At 34.1% G+C, this 7,500-nt stretch overlaps 5 non-coding genes across 5 annotated transcripts; 2 read left to right on the top strand and 3 right to left on the bottom strand.

The window, feature by feature from the left end:
* Positions 1-20: 20 nt before the first annotated feature.
* On the bottom strand, positions 21-93 carry Trnav-aac. Its single transcript has one exon. It is a non-coding gene; the product is annotated as a tRNA-Val (tRNA).
* Positions 94-323: 230 nt separating this feature from the next.
* Positions 324-396, bottom strand: Trnav-aac. The gene has a single exon. It is a non-coding gene; the product is annotated as a tRNA-Val (tRNA).
* A 1,144-nt stretch (positions 397-1,540) lies between these two features.
* Trnav-aac lies at positions 1,541-1,613 on the bottom strand. Its single transcript has one exon. It is a non-coding gene; the product is annotated as a tRNA-Val (tRNA).
* A 2,040-nt stretch (positions 1,614-3,653) lies between these two features.
* Positions 3,654-3,726, top strand: Trnav-uac. The gene has a single exon. It is a non-coding gene; the product is annotated as a tRNA-Val (tRNA).
* Positions 3,727-4,739: 1,013 nt separating this feature from the next.
* Positions 4,740-4,812, top strand: Trnav-aac. Its single transcript has one exon. It is a non-coding gene; the product is annotated as a tRNA-Val (tRNA).
* The last annotated feature ends 2,688 nt before the right edge of the window (positions 4,813-7,500 follow it).

A 7,500-nucleotide genomic window follows, 5' to 3' on the forward strand; every position in this document is an offset into this window, starting at 1 on the left:
TTCATCACGGTTTAAAAATCTGTGCTCACCAGGGCTCGAACCTGGGACCTTCTGTGTGTTAGACAGATGTGATAACCACTACACCATGAGCACCTGTATTATTTTGTAAAGTGTCATTTCGTAAAGAACGTTTATGCTTTTCATCAATACTAGTCACTCTTACAAGTGATGAAAATGGTGATAAAGGAAATAATGCAATAAAGAATAAGAAGCAGGTTCTACCAGTCCGTCAGGATAAATTGAAAACCTTCTAGAATAAGGCGGAATGATGTGGAAAGGCTGGTAAACATTAGATCCACACATTTCATCACGGTTTAAAAATCTGTGCTCACCAGGGCTCGAACCTGGGACCTTCTGTGTGTTAGACAGATGTGATAACCACTACACCATGAGCACCTGTATTATTTTGTAAAGTGTCATTTCGTAAAGAACGTTTATGCTTTTCATCAATACTAGTCAATATTACAAGTGATGATAAAAATGATAATAAATGTAATAATACAAAAAAGTTTTTAAAGATAACTTACAATGATTATGTGATGGCAATTGTTACAATATCATTACTGTTGGCATTGATATCACAATCATTGTTATTTTCATTGTTATAATTCTTATGTTCCTCATTATTATTTTATTATTGTTATTATTATTTCATAATTGTTAATACTATTTGTTTGCCTTTACGAGTTTTATTATCACGATAGAGATAAAGATTTATGTCCATATCTGTTATCTTTATTATGTTTATATTCATATCGTTAGCATCGTAAATAATCCTCAAACTTTAGCCAAGAATTGCTATATGTTTTTATAATGTAAAAAAAAAAAAAAATCAGATTTCATGAAAAAAATAAAGCCACATCCATGATTTTTTTTTTTTTTTTTTTTTTTTTACATACTTAAGTAGCTACCATGGACTATTGTTACATGATTGTATTCTTCATAGAAATAACAGATCTGTCGCATATGTACGTACATGCTTATACACACACATGTGTATATATACATATGTTTCTGTGTGTGTGTGTGTGGTGTGTGTGTGTGTGTGAGTGTGTGTGTGTGTGTGTTGTGTGTGTGTGTGTGTGAGTGTGTGTGTGTGTGTGAGTGTGTGTGTGTGTGTTGTGTGTGTGTGTGTTGTGTGTGTGTGTGTATGTGTGTGTGTATGTGTGTGTGTGTGTTGTGTGTGTGTGTGTGTTTATATTTGTATATATATACATATATGTATGTATGTATATATATATATATTTATATATATATATAATATATATATATATATGTGTGTGTGTGTGTGTGAGTGTGTGTGTGTGTGGTGTGTGTGTGCGGGGGATTCCCCCGCCTGGCCTGCGGTCATCCCTGCCTGAGGGTGAGGGACGGCTGCCTCGGCTGGCTCCCGGGGAGGGAGGGGGGGCGTGGTCTTTAATTCAGAGAGTGAGGCAGCTTTGACGCCCGAGTCACTCTCTGTGAGGATCAATTTTAAAACGTGGGTATGGTGCACGTAGAGTTTTTTTTGATTAAGGTATATTTTTGACGGTTAAAAATCTGTGCTCACCAGGGCTCGAACCTGGGACCTTCTGTGTGTTAGACAGATGTGATAACCACTACACCATGAGCACCTTCATTCTCCTTTGAAATATCATTTCCTGAAGAGCTTTTATGATTTTCATTGATACTATAGTCACTTTTACAAGTAATGATAATAATGATAACTAAAGTAATAATTAATAAAGATGACTTATACAGCGATTATGTGATGATGATCGTTATTGATGTCATTACTGTTGGCATTTTCATCATTCCCATTATCGTAATTTTTATTGTTATAATTTTCATGGTTCTCCCTATTTTAATATTGCTATTATGAGTTCATAATTGTTAATACTTTGGTTTTGTCTTTAACGGTCTTATCATGAAAATAATAATGGTAATTACTGTCATTACCGTTAGCTTGATTATGATCATAAATAATCGTAAAACTGTTGATTTTTTATAATGTATAAAACCTGACGAAAGAGAGAATTAAATAAAAGTATAAGAAATATATCCTCCATCTAGCAAAAACTTTAACACAAACTGACAAGACAAATGAAAAGAACTTGAAGATAAAATGAAATGCATATTCATTAAAATATCAGAATGATATCGAATGGAATACAAAAATCACTGCGAAGTAGTTGGTGTTGACTGTCCTCACGCAAAGCATTAAGGGAATCCATTAATGTGTATTTTGTAATGGACTCTTGGGACAGATAATCACTATGCCAGTCAGTGGCGTGGTGGCCGGGGGGGCCGGGGGGGCACGGGGCCCCCCCAGCGACCAGGAGTCAAGGGGCACCGAAGGAGCTCCAGCACTTTTAACCAAGGGGCGCCAAAAGCCTTCCAAAACAAAATGTAAACAAGATGACAACTCGGCATAGCTGCGTCCCTAGAGATTAACCTAAGGCATAGTTCTCTTGGAGGGGGGGGGGGGGGGGCGCCAAAACGATCGGTGCCCCCCCAGCCAATTTGGAGCCACCACGCCACTGATGCCAGTCATCTTCGTGTGGACTTTGCTTAAGGGTGGCGTGTGATGAAGTTAGAGTGTATAATTATTATTTGTAGTAGAGCAATTATCTTTATCAGATCATTGTTATCATTAGTATCACTAATACTGATAAAACCATTCCTTTAGTATTACCAGTCACCATCATCATCATGGCCATCGTCGTCTTTGTCATTATCTTCATCTCCATCATCATCGCCATCGCCATTATCATCATTATCATTATCACTGTTATTATCATCACCATCATCAAAATCATCTTCATCTTCAGTTCATACTATTATCAACTTAATCTCCATCTCTATCTCCTTCCTTAAAAGTTTACAGCAATACCCTTCATGCAAATACGGATAGCTCACCCTTGTATTCTTTGATGAAAACGAGAATGAAAATGGAGAACATAAAACGAAGCTTGATTAAAACATTAAATAAGAAAATAACAAAAAAAAAAAAAAAAAAAAAAAAAAAAGAATAAGAAGCAGGTTCTACCAGCCTGCCAGGATAAAGTGAAAACCTTCTAGAATAAGGCGGAATGATGTGGAAAGGCTGGTAAACATTAGATCCACACATTTCACGGCTAAAATCTGTGCTCACCAGGGCTCGAACCTGGGGTATTTTGCGTGTTAGGCAGATGTATTAACCGTTACACCATGAGCCCATTTTAGTAAATATAACTTCCATTCTAAAAAAAAAAAAAAAATCAGATTTCATGAAAAAAATAAAGCCACATCCATGAAAAAAATGTTGACATACTTAAGTAGCTACCATGGACTATTGTTACATGATTGTATTCTTCATAGAAATAACAGTTTTGTCGCATATGTATGTACAGGCTTATACACACACGTATGTGTATATATTTGCTTACACACACACATATATATGTGTGTGTGTGTGTGTACATATATTTCATCTTCTCAATACCATAGTTATTCTTACAAGTGATGATAATTGTAATAAAGGTAATAATGCATTAAATAATAAGGATAACTGTAACCATTTCTGTGAATTAAGTGTATATCCATATTTTTTTCAGGGGGGGGGGAGGGGTTCTATATGTGTAAACATGTATATGATATCTGTCTTAGTTCATGTTTCGCTCTTTCAATAGAGGGCTCTCATAGTGTAGTGGTTATCACGTCTGCTTTACACGCAGAAGGTCCCAGGTTCGACCCCTGGTGGGAGCAACTTTATCAGAGTGATCCCATTTTGTAGTGATACATTACTGTGCTTGCAATTTCTGCTTCCCTTTCCATGTGGTATAAATCACCTGATATATTGATAAATACATTTAAATGTGTATGTGTGTATATAAATATATATATACATATACAAATATATATATATATATATATATATATATATATATATATGTGTGTGTGTGTGTGTGTGTGTGTGTGTGTGTGTGTGTGTATGTGTGTGTGTATGTGTGTGTGTATATGTAGGTATATATGAACGTATATATATGTATGTATGTTTGTATATATATTTCTAAATATGTTTGGGTATATATATGTATATATATATATTTGTATATCCATATCTCTCTCTATACATAAATGTATATGTTTGTATGAATATATATATATACATATGTATATACATGTATATATATATATATATATATATATATATATATATATATATATATATATATGTGTGTGTGTGTGTGTGTGTGTGTATATCTGCAGATATATGTATATACACAAATATATGTGTATATATACATATGTACATATATTTGTGTATCTATTTATATATATATATATATATATATATAATCATATATATATTATTATATGTATATTCATATATATTTGTCTATATACATATATGTGTGTGTGTGTTTATATTTGTATATACATATATACATATATGTATGTATGTATATATATACATATATGTATGTATGTATATATACATATATGTATGTATGTATATATATACATATATGTATGTATGTATATATATACATATGTTTCTGTGTGTGTGTGTTGTGTGTTTGTGTATATGTGTGACTGTGTGTGCTGGTGTTTGTTACTAATGACACTGTGGGATTTATGGAAATTATCAGTTCTTTTAGGTTTCTGTGTGCATTGGGGATTTCTAGTACCTCAACAATGGTTGTCATTTTGCATGTGCAAGATATTCCCTCAGGTTATTAGAGATATGATTATATAGGGATACAATTCAACATTATGTGTTTATGGTGTAGTGGTTATCACATCTGTCTAACACACAGAAGGTCCCAGGTTCGAGCCCTGGTTAGCACAAACTGTGAAAAGTTTACCTTATAGCCGAACGCAGAAATCTACGGACACCGTATCCACAGTTTAGAAGGTGAGGGCAATGTTTCCTTCATTTGCTGCTAATGCTATTTACATTAAATCCCCATCCGAAGAGAGAGTGCAACATATTCTAGATATACGTATACTTAATCCACAGACAGACTCTTTCCCCGAGTTTCATATATATGACATTAAACTAGATCTTTATCACCAATATCTCGGGGAGACTTTGCGTGATGCTAAATTCATTGGAAAACATAAAGAAAAGACTGGGAGAGAAGGAAGCCACTTAAAACACTTGTTGGCAACTACCATGATCGTCACTTGCGAGGAAAGGGGGGGAAAGGGGGCGGGGCAAGCCTCAAAACAGCCAGCAGAAAGAGCACTAAATCTACAGTGTGGACAAAGGGGATGCTGGCTCCCGAGCGAATCGTAACACCTTTGTCTCGAGGTTTCTCTATCAATTTAACTATCTGTCTTTCTTCCTCTCTCGCTTTCGCCCTTCCTATCTTGCTCCCTTTAAGATATCAGAATAATAACCAATGTAATACAAAGATTAGTAAAAAGTAGTTGGTATTGACTGTCCTCCCGCCAAGCATCAAGGGAAACCATTAATGTGCGTGGGTTTCGGAATAGACTCTTGGGGCAGATGATCATCATGTCAGTCATCTGCGTGTAGACTAAGCTTAAGAGAACGTGTAATGATGTAGTCAGAGTGTATTTTTATCTTTAGTAGTAGGTGCAGCAATATAATCATTATTATCAGTATTTTTATCAGTAGTATCACTAATACTTAAAACATAATTCAATTGGTATTGATGATTTGATATTGTTATCTTCATCTCCCTCTCGATTTCTATCTCAATCTCTATCTCTATCTTCATCTCCATCTTCATCATTACTATAATCACCATTATAATTTTTATTAACATTATTATTGTTAAGACTGGCAATCATACGTAAGTAGCTTAATCAGTCAACATATCCAATGATGATGTAACGTAAATTAGATCGCAGTCTCGTCAACATATAAGACTGGATGACTCTGATATATGTATTACGTGTTCGAACCATATAAGTTTTTGTTTATAGTCCACGCATCCTGAGCAGCATCCAGCCTTGTCATCCTTACGAACATTTAGAACATTAAGAAGCAGGTTCTATTGGCTGTCAGGATAATCTGTTAGCCTTCCTTTTGGTTCGAAAAAGCTGGTCAATTTAAGATCAGCTCTTGGAGGTACACTTTTCACGGCTATAATCTGTGCTCACCAGGGCTCGAACCTGAGACCTTCTGTGTGTTAGACAGATGTGATAACCACTACACCTGTATTATTTTGTGAAATATTTCCTAAAGAACATTTATGCTTTTCATCAATACTAGTCACTCTTACAAGTGATGACAATAATGATAATAAAGGTAATAATACAATAAATAATAAAGATAACTGTTACAATGATTATGTGATGGCAATTGTTACAATATCATTACTGTTGGCATTGATATCACAATCATTGTTATTTTCATTGTTATAATTCTTATGTTCCTCATTATTATTCTATTATTGATATTGTTATTTCATAATTGTTAATACTATTTGTTTGCCTTTACGAGTTTTATTATCACGATAGAGATAAAGATTATTGTCATATCTGTTATCTTTATTATGTTTATATTCATATCGTTAGCATCGTAAATAATCCTCAAACTTTAGCCAAGAATTGCTATATGTTTTTATAATGTAAAAAAAAAAAAAAAAAAAAAAAAAAGCGAAACAAGGAATTTATTCAAAATATAAGAAATGTATATCCTCCATCAAACAAAAACTATAAATCACTATAAACTTTAAAACAAAATGACAAGAGAAATGAAGAGAAACTGAAGTATAAAATGAAATACATAACCTTTAAAATATCAGAATAACATCGAACGGAATACATAGATCACTACAAAGCAGTCCTAAAGCCAAGCATCAAGGGAAACCATTAATGTGTGTGGGTTTCGTAATAGACTCTTCGGGCAGATAATCCCCATGCCAGTCATTTGCGTGTGGACTAAGCTTAAGTGGTGATGGAGTCAGGTTGAGTTTTTATCTTTAGTAATAGGGGTAGTAATATAATCATCATCAGAACTGTTATCAATAGTATCACTAATACTGATAAAAACATTCCTTTGGTATTAACATAGTCACCATCATCATCATGGCCATCGTCGTCTTCATTGTCATTACCTTCATCATCATCATCGTCATCGCCATCATCATCATTATTATTAACACTATTGTTATCATCACCGTCATCCTAATCATCTTCATCTTAAGTTCATACTGTTATCATCTTCATCTCCATCCTTAAAAGTTTACAGGAATACCCTTCATGCAAATACGAATAGTTCACTCTTGTATTCTTTGATGAAAACGAGAATGAAAATGGACGAAATAAGATGAAGCTCCATTAAAACAAATAAGAAAATAAATGAATAAATTAAAAATAAGAAGCAGGTTCTACCAGCCTGCCAGGATAAATTGAAAACCTAAAATCAGGCAGAATGATGCGGAAAAGCTGGTGACCATTAAATCCACACATGGAGGTACACTTTTCACAGCTATAATCTGTGCTGACCAGGGCTTGAACCTATGACCTTCTGTGTGTTAGACAGATGTGATAACTGCTACA

The sequence above is a fragment of the Penaeus chinensis genome, chromosome 16 (assembly GCF_019202785.1).
Source record: "Penaeus chinensis breed Huanghai No. 1 chromosome 16, ASM1920278v2, whole genome shotgun sequence".
Lineage (NCBI taxonomy): Eukaryota > Metazoa > Arthropoda > Malacostraca > Decapoda > Penaeidae > Penaeus > Penaeus chinensis.